This window comes from Ranitomeya variabilis, chromosome 5 (assembly GCF_051348905.1).
Source record: "Ranitomeya variabilis isolate aRanVar5 chromosome 5, aRanVar5.hap1, whole genome shotgun sequence".
NCBI classification, from domain to species: domain Eukaryota; kingdom Metazoa; phylum Chordata; class Amphibia; order Anura; family Dendrobatidae; genus Ranitomeya; species Ranitomeya variabilis.
The window spans coordinates 209,338,140-209,351,923 of NC_135236.1; positions in this window are offsets into that span (position 1 = coordinate 209,338,140).

A 13,784-nucleotide genomic window follows, 5' to 3' on the forward strand; every position below is an offset into this window, starting at 1 on the left:
TAGTGCCCAGCTTGTGATTCTGGAGACATACACCTCGTAAATTAGGCAGGCTCTCTTCACTATAGAAATACCAAACATATATACTATATGTGGTTTAGGCACACTGGGGCACAGAAAGGAAGGGATCATTTGGATTTGGGACCACAGAATTCACTGGATTTCTTTTGGGGGGACGAGGAGCCATAGTGCTTTTCCAGAGCCTTTGTGCTACTAGTAACGTGAAAGCCCCCTATATTTCCATTAACAGATGACGGAGCTGAGTAGGGACTTTTTTTTGTGGAATGAGTTGAATCTTTTATTTGGAACATTTTACATAACATTTCAGATCACATTTATCCTGCGCTCTATGCTGAGCACTTACTGTGCATTGGGTTTCCATCTAAATCCCCCAGTGATGTGATTCAGATGAAACCCCTGAGGGGACTCATTCACTATAAAAAGGCAACATAGTTACCTGGACTCCATCTGGCCTCTGTTCAGTGATGTCCTTCTTTTCAGAGGTGCACAAAACTGTGGCTGACTGTGCTTAAAAAGACAGACACCGCCGGATCAAAGGCCAGATGCGGTACAGTGTCCCCATTTGCTTCATTTTAGGGAATCTTCTGCTGGGGGTTCCGTCTGAATCAGGTATTTTAGAGATTTACATGGAAAACTCAGTGAAAGCGCTTGGTTTCCAGGGTGGACACACAAAGTGCTGCTGTTTTCTGTGTGAGATAGGTGTGCAAGAGAATATCACTGCAGTAATAGACTTACCTCTCTGACATTCTCTTCAGCGAGGGAGTAAAAATGTCTTGCATCCAGCACTTGTTGACCCACATAAGATTTTGTTAACCACCATTGCATATCAAGTTGGGCGTAATGAAGAACTTTGTAAAGGCAATGAATAAAAATGCAGAAGCATTCAAATGTCTTATTGATAAATTTCCAAGGTTGAGTAAAGCAAAGATAAAAGAAGGAGTCTTTATTGGATTTCAGATTCGTAAGCTTCTTCAAGATGAGGAGTCTCTCTGTTTGTTGCAGGGCAAGGAATAGGCTGCATGGGTAGCATTCGCATTAGTGGTAACTAATTTTTGGGGCAACTCAAACGCAGATAACTATGATTGTTGATGAAGTTGGTGGAAAATCTCAAAACATATAAGGATCTTGGATGTAAAATGTTTTTAGGTATTCATTTCTTACATTCGCATCTAGACTTTTTCCACCAAACTGCAGAGCAGTGAGCGTCGAGCACAGTGAGAGATTTTCCCAAGATATTGCAGCTGTGGAGAAAAGATATCAAGGAAAATGGAATCCATCAATACTTGGCGATTACTGTTGGACAATTATAGTAAGAGATGATCCGATGCAGGGATGCAAGAGACAAGCAAAAAAGTTGTCACTGAAGGAGGACCAAATTTTGTAGAGCAATTTCTGTAATTGTTTATAATTTGTAATAGTGTTTAGACATGTTTTAGTTAATTGAATTGTTGCTAAATTTCCTCTAAATAAATATCAGAAAATTGGCATAACAAAATATTCTGCATTTTTATATTTGCAAAAATAATATTTCAAAGTATTGAAACTTTTATACATTAGTTATATGTAGCAGTAAAATGAAAACTCTTTGCTATCATAGAAACAAGAGCCAACTACAAATTTTCATTGTCAGATTTGAATTCAGAAGTCAAAATCATAAATAAATGGCTCATTCCATAACTGAACCTGACAACTTTTGAAAATATGTAGAACAGTGTAAGCAAGTGCTCTGATGTCTTGTATTTTCCTTAGATTACAGGGTGGGCCATTTATATGGATACACCTAAATAAAATGGGAATGGTTGGTGATATCAACTTCCTGTTTGTGGCACATTAGTATATGGGAGGGGGAAAACTTTTCAAGATGGGTGGTCACCATGGCGGCCATTTTGAAGTCAGACATTTTTGAATGCAACTTTATAAATGGCCCACCCAGGTGTATCCATATAAATGGCCCACACTGTATAATAAAGAGACATTTTCAACAGAAAGGGTGGACAGGTCACCCTTTTTTGGGATCACTGTTGTTAGGGCTAGCGGAACACACCAAAATAATTATAAGGATAGTATAAGGTGCATTCGTAGCCCGGGGTCCACCGTGCAGAGATGGAACCTGCTGCTGAGTAATGACGGACTATACGGCGGTATAATGTGGATACACACAAGGATTAGCTTCACCCGGTATGAAGCTAATCCCGGGCTGTGGTACCGCACAAAGAGCGCAAGCAAAGAGTCACAGAACTCTGTCCCAAGACTCAGGGAAAGAGTTCCTCTAGACCTCTTGTGCTCGACAACGCTACTGGGCTGTCAGAGATAAACAGAACAAATAATTTTCTGCACAAGAGTGCGTGCAGTGCCGCTCTGGCGGACGCTACTAACCACCCTGACTTGGGTCAGGAAAGCGCTCTATTAGCGCATGGCGCCGCACTGGCGGTCACTGCTATCAGACGCTGTATCGTGTGCTTGCTGTGCGGGATAGCACTGTCAGACGCTAGGTAGCTTCCACCATTCGCGAGCAGTTAACACTAGGAATGGGAATGATTCGGAGCTTTCATCCATCGACAGGCATACATGCACACACACACAATAATAAGTTTATACTAGCGCATGGCCGTGCGGCCATGCAAACCTTTTATAGCGGAAGCTCTCCAGGACCTTCCTAGTGGTCCAATAGGAGCTGCTACAGGACCTGAGCATGTGACCCCCAACTTCCAATGGTCGTCCCTTGTGCATGCTCAGAAGAAGAAAAGCAGGACTTAGTCCCAGGGACGCCTGCTCGCCGCTGATCAGTACTGGTTGCAATGGCTGAGCCTGGAAGGACAGCAGTAACCAGCCACACAGTATCAGCTCGAGCCAGATGCTGGGACCGACGTCTCTGCTGAGCAGGCTCCACTGCAGCTGGAGGAGAATGGGAGACCGCAGCGGAGATGGTTCGAGATTCCCCCTGTGCAGCGGCGGGAACTCGACAACTAACATTACCCCCTCCTTGGGCCTCGCTACGCTCGAAGTCAGCAATGAGCTGCGGAGCCCGAATGTGCTCAACAGGCTCCCAGGACCTGTTCTCTGGGCCATGACCCTTCCAATCCACCAAATAGAATTTTTTGCCACATACCACCTTATACCCCATGATGGCATTCACCTCGTATTCGTCCGTAGACGAGCCCGATGTCCCGGCAGATGACTCGGAAAACCGGGACATGTGGACGGGCTTTAGGAGGGACACATGAAAGGTGTCAGTGATGCCTAGGCATGGAGGAAGGGCCAGACAGTAGACCACAGGATTAACCTGTTCCAGGACCTTGAAGGGACCTAGGTAGCGAGGACTTAGTGGACTCAACTCGCAGCCTGATGTTACGGGCGGAGAGCCACACTAAATCGCCAGGAGCAAAGGTCGGAGCGGGCCGCCGATGTGCATCGTCGGAGACCCTTATTCTCTCCTTGGGGGCCCGGATAGCATCCTGTGTGCGGTCCCAAATGTCTCGTGCCTCTACAGCCCAGTCTGCCACCCTGGAGTCGGCGGAAGACACGGGCATGGGTACAGGAACCCGCGGATGCTGGCCATAATTAAGGAGGAATGAGGTCTGCCCAGCGGAGTCAGCTACGGCGTTGTTCAGCACAAACTCCGCCCATGGTAGCAAGGATGCCCAATTATCCTGCTTGGCTGAGACAAAATGTCGCAGGTATGTGACCAGGGTCTGGTTGGCCCTCTCTACCAACCCATTCGTCTCAGGATGGTATGCTGAAGAGAGATTCAGCTCGATGCTGAGAAGATGACAAAGCTCTCTCCAGAACTGAGATGCAAACTGGGGACCCCAATCACTGACAATTTTGTCTGGCATACCATGTAGGTGGAAAACATGCTTAATAAACAACACCATCAAGGCCCGTGCAGAAGGTAGTCGTGGAAGAGGCACCAAGTGCACCATTTTGGAAAAATGGTCAATGACTACCCAAATAATGGTGCAGCTACGGGACTTGGGTAATCCCACCACAAAGTCCATCCCAACCATTTCCCAGGGCCTGTCCGCCACCGGCAGTGGGTAAAGTAGCCCAGCAGGCCGTTGTCGAGGAGACTTATTCTTGCCGCTGGAGACACATGCCTGAATATAGTCTCCGATGTCACGGGTCATATGCGGCCACAAGTACGTCCTCGCCAGAAGCTCAGATGTCCTCTTGGTCCCAAAGTGTCCACCCACCCTGGACGAGTGAGCCCAAGAGAGAACCTCTTGTCGCAAATTAGATGGCACAAAGGTCTTGCCCGGGAGCAGAGACTCTAGCGAAACTGGGGCCATGGTCCTCAGGCTCTCCGAAGGGACAATTAGCCCGAGGCTCCTCCTCCTTCTCTATTGACACTACGGAGCGGGAGAGAGCGTCAGCACGGATGTTCTTCTGGAAAGATAATGGAGGGTGAAGTGGAAGTGGGAGAAGAACAAGGACCATCTAGCCTGGGGAGAGTTTAGCTTCTGGGCAGTCTGTAAATAAAGCAAATTTTTTGGGTCGGTATACACTTGGAAGGGAAAATGAGCCCCCTCCAGGAGGTGTCTCCACTCTGAGAAGGCCAACTTCATAGCTAGCAACTCCCTGTCCTCGATGGAATAATTCCTCTCTGCTGGTGTGAAGGTCTTGTAGAAAAAGAAGCAAGGATGCTTCCGACCTTGAGCATCCTTTTGGAAGAGGACTGCTCCAGCACCGACAGATAAGGCATCCACCTCCATTATAAATGGTTTATCTACATCGGGGCGATGTAAGAGGGGTGCGCTAGCAAAATGAAACTTAATAGAGAGGAAGGCCTTGGAGACCTCCTCCGACAACAATTTGTGATTTGCTCCCTTCTTGGTGAGGGCTACCAAGGGAGCTACCAAAGTTGAGAAGTGGGGAATGAACTGGCGATAATAGTAATGAACCCCATAAAGCGCTGCACCGCTTTGAGAAAATAGGGTTCCTGCCAGTCCATCACAGCCTGTAACTTGGCAGGATCCATAGCCAATCCCTGGGTGGAGATGATATAGCCAAGGAAAGGCAAGGACTCCTGCTCAAACACACACTTCTCCAACTTGGCATAGAGGGAGTTTGCCCATAGGAGGTCGAAGACTTTGCAAACATCTCTCCGGTGGCAGTCTATATCTGGAGAGTAGATGAGAATATCATCCAGATAGACTACGACCGAGGTGGTGAGCATATCCTGAAAGATATCATTCATAAAGTCTTGGAAAATGGCAGGAGCATTACAGAGCCCGAAGGGCATCACCAGGTATTCAAAATGCCCGTCCCTGGTGTTAAATGCCATCTTCCATTCGTCCCCCTCACGGATGCGAATCAGGTTGTAAGCACCCCGCAGATCAAGCTTAGCAAGTATCCTCGCTCCCGGCAACCTATCGAATAGATCAGATATCAGAGGCAGAGGGTATTTGTTCTTAACGGTGATTGCGTTAAAACCCCTGTAATCTATGCATGGACGTAGTTCTCCGTTCTTCTGCACGAAGAAGAACCCCATCCCTACAGATGACACTGACTTCCTAATGAATCCTCTTTCCAGATTCTCCTGAATGTATTGGGTCATCGCCTCTGTCTCCAGGAGAGATAGGGGATAGACTCGACCCCGGGGAGGCTCTGCACCATGCAAGAGGTCAATAGGACAGTCATAGGGGCGATGGGGTGGAAGGGTCTCCACAGCCCTCTTGAAGAACACATAGGGCCAATAGTGCTTGGGGAGAGAAGAAAGATCAGCGGGTACCTCAGTAGTAGCAACCTGAATGCACTCCCTCAGACATCTACCCTCACAAGATTCACTCCATCCCAGAATTCTCCCAGAGGACCACTCTATATGAGGAGAGTGGTAGCGTAGCCATGGTATCCCTAACAGAACCTCATCAATTCCTTCGGGAATGACTAGCAGGGAAATAATCTCCTGATGGGATGGAGACATGGATAAAGTAAATGGGATGGTCTGGTATGTTATTTGTGAGGGCAGAGTCGACCCATTCACCACTCGTACAGTCACCAGCTTGGCGAGAATCACCAGGGGTATTGCGTGGCATTGGGCAAAGGCAGAGGACATAAAATTCCCCTCCGCCCCGGAAACCACACATAGCTCGACTGTAAGAGTGGGCGGGCCAAAGGTGATTGTCCCTTTGAAGGACAGTTTGGAGGAAAACGTCGCCGTGTCTAGTGTACCTCCTACATCCACTAGACAATGACGTTTTCCCAACCGCTGGGAACATCTGGAGGCAAGATGTCCTGACCGCCGGCAGACTTGACAGACCTTGAGTGCACGAGCGTTCTGAAACTTAGATCCCGCTCATGACATCTCCATGGCCTCATGTGGCTTAGATGCCTGGACCCGAGATTCCTGAGGTATGGCAAAGGTGGGAGCCAGCCGAAACCTCTGCCTACACTGGGCTCGCTTCAACCTTCGCTCGTTAAAACGAAGGTCGATGCAAGTTGATACAGCTATTAACTCCTCCAGTGTGGTGGGAATCTCCCTAGTGGCCAGAGCGTCCTTCACAGGTCAGCCAGCCCCCTTCAAAATACAGGGATGAGGGCTTTATCCGGCCACCCCAGCTCAGATGCTAAAGTCCGGAAGTGGGCGAAAAAATGGCTGACCAAGGATGAGCCCTGTGTCAGTGCCAGCAGTTGGAGCGCCGTATCATGGGTGACTTGAAGTCCCAAAAAGACCTGTTTCAGAGTGCTCAGGAACCACAGAGCACTCTGCACCACATGATCGTCACGCTCCCACAGCGGTGTAGCCCACTCCAACGCCCTGTCCGACAAGAGAGACATTATGAATCCCACCTTAGCCCTCTCTGAGGGGAAACGTGCAGCCAGAAGCTCAAGATGTTTCGCACACACTGGTTCATGAATCCCCTGCATGACTTGCTATCACCAGAGTACATATCTGGCAGCGGGATAAGGTCGGAACAGGGGTGGCAGTGGACAAACTAGCTGCAGCCACGCTAGCAGCCTGAACAGCTACTGTGGTAACATCCACAGCCGAGGTTTTGTGCTCGAGAGCCGCCAACCTGCCCTCCAGCTGCTGGATGTACCACTGCAGTCGCTGTTCGTCCGCCATTACTAGCCAGACCCTGGCGCTAGTATAATGTTAGGGCTAGCGGAATGCACCAAACAATTATAAAGATGGTATAAGGTGCGTTCGCAGACCGGGGTCCACCGTGCAGAGATGGAACCTGCTGCTGAGTAATGATGGACTATATGGCGGTATAATGTGGATACACACACGGGTTAGCTCCACCCAGTATGAAGGAAGCGAACCCTGTTGCGTCACAGGGCCGTGGTACTGCACAAAGAGTCACAGAGCTCTGTCCCAAGACTCAGGGACTCTAGACTTCTTGCGCTCGACACCGTAACTGGGGTGTCAGGGATAAACAGAACTAATAATTTTCTGCACAAGAGTGCGTGCAGTGCCACTCTGGCGGACGCCACTAACCACCCAGACTTGGGTCAGGAAAGTGCTCTATTAGCGCATGGCGCCGCACTGGCGGTCACTGCTATCAGACGCTGTATCGTGTGCTAGCTGTGCGGAATAGCACTGTCAGGCGCTAGGTAGCTTCCACCATTCGTGAACAGTCAACAACACTAGGGATGGGAATGATTCGGAGCTTTCATCCATCGACAGGTATACATCCACACACACACAATAATAAGTTTATACTAGCGCATGGCCGTGCGGCCATGCAAACCTTTTATAGCGGAAGCTCTCCAGGACCTTCCTAGTGGTCCAATAGGAGCTACTACAGGACCTGAGCATGTGACCCCCGACCTCCAATGAGAGGTCATCCCTTGGGCATGCTCAGAAGAAGAAAAGCAGGACTTAGTCCCAGGGACGCCTGCTCGCCGCTGATCAGTACTGGTTACAATGGCTGAGCCTGGAAGGACAGCAGTACCTAGCTGCACAGTATCAGCTCGAGCAAGATGTTGGGACCGATGCCTCTGCTGAGCAGGCTCTACTGCGGCTGGAGGAGAATGGGAGACCACAGCGGAGATGGCTCGAGATTCCCCCTGTGCAGCGGCTGGAACTCGACACCTAACAACTGTGATCAAATACGTCTGTCATATTATTTTGCTACATGTTCTTAGTAAGAAAGCCCCTATATTTACGAAAAAACATCTTGTTCTTTCCCCGCACTCAGGAATAGGCCACCTTCAGCTGAAGACCTGAGTAATTTGAGACAGACTGGTTTTCAGGGAGACCTTGCCTGACAGCCCTGTTAATAAGTCCAGTTGTTATGCAATGCGTGGCTAGCAACCTGACTGTCATACACACTCAGCTGTTCCCCTCAATGCTGTGTTGATATTCCTGACAGTCAAAAAGCAGAAAAACAACATGGCAGCAGTCATGTTGTGCCATTAAACATCTCAAGCTGTTGTATCAGGCTTCATTCATACGTGTTGGAGTTGACGCAGATTTCTTATTAGATTTTGCACCAAGATTTATTTCAAAATTCATGACAATCAACATCCCAAACATGTATATAGGGTTGCTTTTTTCGGGTTTTCTATGAGCATATTTTGTTGGATAATCTGTGTCTGGTGACCATTCACTCAAGATTATCTGTGAGCTATTGGTCAATTGTATCCATGAAGAGGAGAAAACAAATCACAATTGACACAGCCAAAATTCCTAATCTGGCAGAATTATGTGGCACTCATAAGTTCATAACTATAAGTTTACTGTAGTTTGCTCACAACCTTTGTGATGGGTAACAAAAGGGAAGCAATTAAGGCTACTTTCACACTAGCGTTAACTGCAATCCGTCACAATGCGTCGTTTTGCAGAAAAAACGCATCCTGCAAAAGTGCTTGCAGGATGCGTTTTTTCTCCATTGGCTAACATTACGCGACGTATTGCGACGGATTGACACACGTCGCAACCGTCGTGCGACGGTTGCGCCGTGTTGTGGCGGACCGTCGGCACAAAAAAACGCTACATGTAATGTTTTTTGCCGCCGACGGTCTGCCCCCACCTCCCCGCACCTCACAATGGGGCAGCGGATGCGCTGGAAAAATGCATCCGCTGCCCCCGTTGTGCGGCTTACACAACGCTAGCGTCGGTAACCTCGGCCCGACGCACTGCGACGGGCCGAGCCCAACGCTAGTGTGAAAGTAGCCTAAGTGCAACAATTTTGGGCAAGTATAATTTAGTAACATAGTAACATTGTTATTAAGGTTGAACGAAGCCTTTAAGTCCATCTAGTTCAACCCATAGCCTAACCTAACATGCCCTAACATGTTGATCCAGAGGAAGGCAAAAAAAACCATGTGGCAAAAAGTAAGCTCCACATTGGGGAAAAAAAAGCTGGCTACATTAGATACCATACCTGTTGGCTGAGAGTTGCTGTGTTTTCTATGAGAGACCTGCTGCTAGAATCAATTGGAGGCAACTTATCACCTCACAGAACAAAAGAATCAGGCACTTGAATTCCAACCTTCTGATACTTGTGTTCCTCCAACATAATCTGTTAGGGGACAGTTGAGAAGTCGAGAGGCCCCCATAAACAGTAGATGGTTGGCAGATCCCACTGAAATCCAGAGGTTCAGCTGACTTATATCGAATGTCCAGTAGCGTTCTATTACTAGCTTAGCAAATTTCCTAAGTTCTCTTTACATACCCACTACAACCCACTAGAATTTAAAATAAAAGGAAAATAATTGACAGCCACACAAGGACGCTCGTTTCAAGATAATCGTGCGGCCTAAACTGGTTGCTGATCACCCGACAAACGAGCCTATTTTAAGTAATCTTTTGATTTGCACGATGAACGTTCTCGGCAGCACACAGTCCTTGTTACAGATCATTCAGTGCTCACCAGAAGCTGGATCAGCTTGTGTAAATAGGCTGTTAAACAAGCACAGATCAACAAACAAGTAGCGGATCAGCAGTCACTTTGTGCTGCCAATTGCTGAGTGTAAATGGGTCTTTGGGCTCATTTCCACTGGCGAGAGACAAATCGGTCCGTAATCTGGACCGAAAAAACGGATGTAACGTATGCGATTGTCATGCAAGTGTCATGCGAGTGCAATGCGAGTGCAATGCGATTTTTAATCGCATCATCCGTATGACATCCGTATTACTGTCCGATTTGTACGCACCGGTGTCCTTTGAAAAGCCGGCAAATCAGTGCTGTGTACAGTAAAATCACACTGACAGGTTAGAATAGAGTAGATATATACACATACAATAGGTATATATACATATATATATGTCAGTGAGACACCTATATATGTATATTTATATTTAATGCAGCGCAAGATAGCATTAAAGCCGCTAATTCAATTGCCGGCTTTTCATTTCTCCTTCCCCAACCCGACAGGATATGAGACATGGTTTACATACAGTAAACCATCTCATATCCCCCTTTTTTTTGCATATTCCATACTACTAATGTTAGTAGTGTGTATGTGCAAAATTTCGGCGCTGTAGCTATTAAATTTAAGGGTTAAATCGCGGAAAAAATTGGCGTGGGCTCCCGCGCAATTTTCTCCGCCAGAGTAGTAAAGCCAGTGACTGAGGGCAGATATTAATAGCCAGGAGAGGGTCCATGGTTATTGGCCCCCCCTGGCTACAAACATCCTCCCCCAGCCAACCCAGAAAAGGCACATCTGGAAGATGCGCCTATTCTGGCACTTGGCCACTCTCTTCCCACTCGCGTGTAGCGGTGGGATATGGGGTAATGAAGGGTTAATGCCACCTTGCTATTGTAAGGTGACATTAAGCCAGGTTAATAATGGAGAGGCGTCAATTATGATACCTATCCCTTATTAATCCAATTGTATGAAAGGGTTAAAAAAACACACACACATGATTAAAAAGTATTTTAATGAAATAAACACACAGGTTGTTTTAATATTTTATTGCTCTCTCAATCCATGTGAAGACCCTCGCTTGGAAAAATAATAAACCAACAATATACATACCTTCGGATGACCTGTCACGTCCCACGAGGTAATCCATCTGAAGGGGTTAAAATATTTTACAAGCAGGAGCCCTGCTATAATGCAGCTGTGCTCGTGCTTGTAAGCCCCGGGGAATGAAGGAAATGTAGGTCAATGACCTATAGTTACCTTCAGTCGCGGTGATGCGCCCCCTGCTGGTTGTCCTCATATGACCTTGAGCGTGAGAAAAAGTTCCCAGGCTGCTGTTCATGAGGACATCCACCAGGGGGCGCATCACCGTGACTGAAGGTAACTATAGGTCATTGACCTACATTTCCTTCATGCCCCGGGGCTTACAAGCACGAGCACAGCTGCATTAGCAGGGCTCCTGCTTGTAAAATATTTTAACCCCTTCAGATGGATTACCTCGTGGGACGTGACAGGTCATCTGAAGGTATGTATATTGTTGGTTTATTATTTTTCCAAGCGAGGGTCATCACATGGATTGAGAGAGCAATAAAATATTAAAACAACCTGTGTGTTTATTTCATTAAAATACTTTTTAATCATGTGTGTGTGTTTTTTTAACCCTTTCATACAATTTGATTAATAATGGATAGGTGTCATAATTGACGCCTCTCCATTATTAACCTGGCTTTATGTCACCTTACAATAGCAAGGTGGCATTAACCCTTCATTACCCCATATCCCACCGCTACACGCGAGTGGGAAGAGAGTGGCCAAGTGCCAGAATAGGCGCATCTTCCAGATGTGCCTTTTCTGGGGTGGCTGGGGGCAGATGTTTGTAGCCAGGGGGGGCCAATAACCATGGACCCTCTCTAGGCTATTAATATCTGCCCTCAGTCACTGGCTTTACTACTCTGGCGGAGAAAATTGCGCGGGAGCCCACGCCAATTTTTTCAGCGATTTAACCCTTAAATTTAATAGCTACAGCGCCGAAATTTTGCACATACACACTACTAACATTAGTAGTGTGGAATATGCAAAAAAAGGGGGGATATGACATGGTTTACTGTATGTAAACCATGTCTCATATCCTGTCGGGTTTGGGAAGGAGAAATGAAAAGCCGGTAATTGAATTAGCGGCTTTAATGCTATCTTGTGCTGCATTAAATATAAATATACATATATAGGTGTCTCACTGACATATATATATATGTATATATACCTATTCTATGTGTATATATCTACTCTATTCTAACCTGTCAGTGTGATTTTACTGTACACCGCGCTGAATTACCTGCTTTTCAAAGGACACCGGTGCGTAAAAATCGGACAGAACTCGCATGGTGCGAGTGCTGTGCGATTTTTTTCTCGCACCCATTGACTTGCATTGGCGAGTCTCGTCCGAGACTCGCAGCAAATCACAGCATGCTGCGATTTTTTTCTCAGTCCGATTTCGGCTGAGAAAAAAATCGCAAATGAAAAGACACCTATTGAATAACATTGGTCCGAGTGCAATCCGATTTTTTATCGGATTGCACTCGTCCGTTTTCCTCGCCAGTGGAAATGAGCCCTTTAAGGAAGATCTGGATGGGACAGAGGAGCGCAGATAGGGTTGTACCGAAATTAACAAAATGGGGTGTAAGTGATGGTAGCATTCACCTGTAAGGTTGTGTAAGTGCACAACTGCAGCTTTGTGGTCAGAGTAGAGCATCATCCAGATAGCAGTTTGCCATAGTGGAGATTATCATGATGTGTCGCGCTGCACTCATGGAAAGGATGAGATCCGGAGAGTATAATTAAGGTTTTTATTCGCACCAATGCAAAAAGTCCAGGTATTTGATGTGTTTTTTTTTTTTATTAACCACACCTCCAACAATTGATGAAGAAGCTCTTGATTCGTTTTATCAAGTGTGCTTGAGACGATAACTGATTTGGAAATGTGTGCCCTTATGGGGGATGCTATTGAGGGGGGTGAATAATTCTGAGACTGCAGTAGTTCCTAAAAGTGGTATTTTATAGTGAATTTGGAAAAAACACTTCTTATATTAGTTGTGTTATACTATTTAAATTGTACTTGTTTTATAAGTTTATTTTAAACAACAGAAAGTTTATACAGTTTTTCAATAAAAATTTGCAGTAGAGGTTGAATAATTTTGAATGCAACTGTAGGCCTTGATGAAGTCATAAACGTGAAAATGTGGTTGAGGAAATGCAGAATAGATGCCCAGAAATATAAGGTGTGGCAAAAGACAGGGAGGAAGTCACTGAGAATTGAGCTAAGGCATCATTCAGATGTCAATTTTTCACCTGCGAGTTCTATCTGTGCTATTTACAGTTAGAGCACATGCCCATTCAAGTCTATGGTGCCATTCACATTTTTGTGTATTTTTGCGTACCATATGTCTGCACACAAAAAAATCACAGAGATGTGTCCATTTTTCATGGATCAAAATTTCCCATACAATCTGTGAAAATCACACACCATACAGAGCATCAGTTTATTTTCTGTGTACATGTCCATGGTTAACATTGCAATGGATAGGAAAAGTTTTGTAATACATAGTTTTTCATATATAAAAATCTGATGATAAAACTGACATTGACCAAACACTGATGGTAAAAAATGACACCGACCAAACACTCATGGCATAAAAACTGACACTGACCAAACACTGATGGCAAAAACTGACACCGACCAAACCCTGATGGTGAAAACTGATACTGATCAAACACTGATGGTAAAAACTGACACACGGACCAAACGCTGATGGTAAAAACTGACACCGACCAAACCCTGATGGTAAAACTGAAACTGACCAAACGCTGATGGTAAAAACTGACACCGACCAAACCCTGATGGTAAAACTGACACTGACCAAACCCTGATGGTAAAAACCCACACCGACCGAACC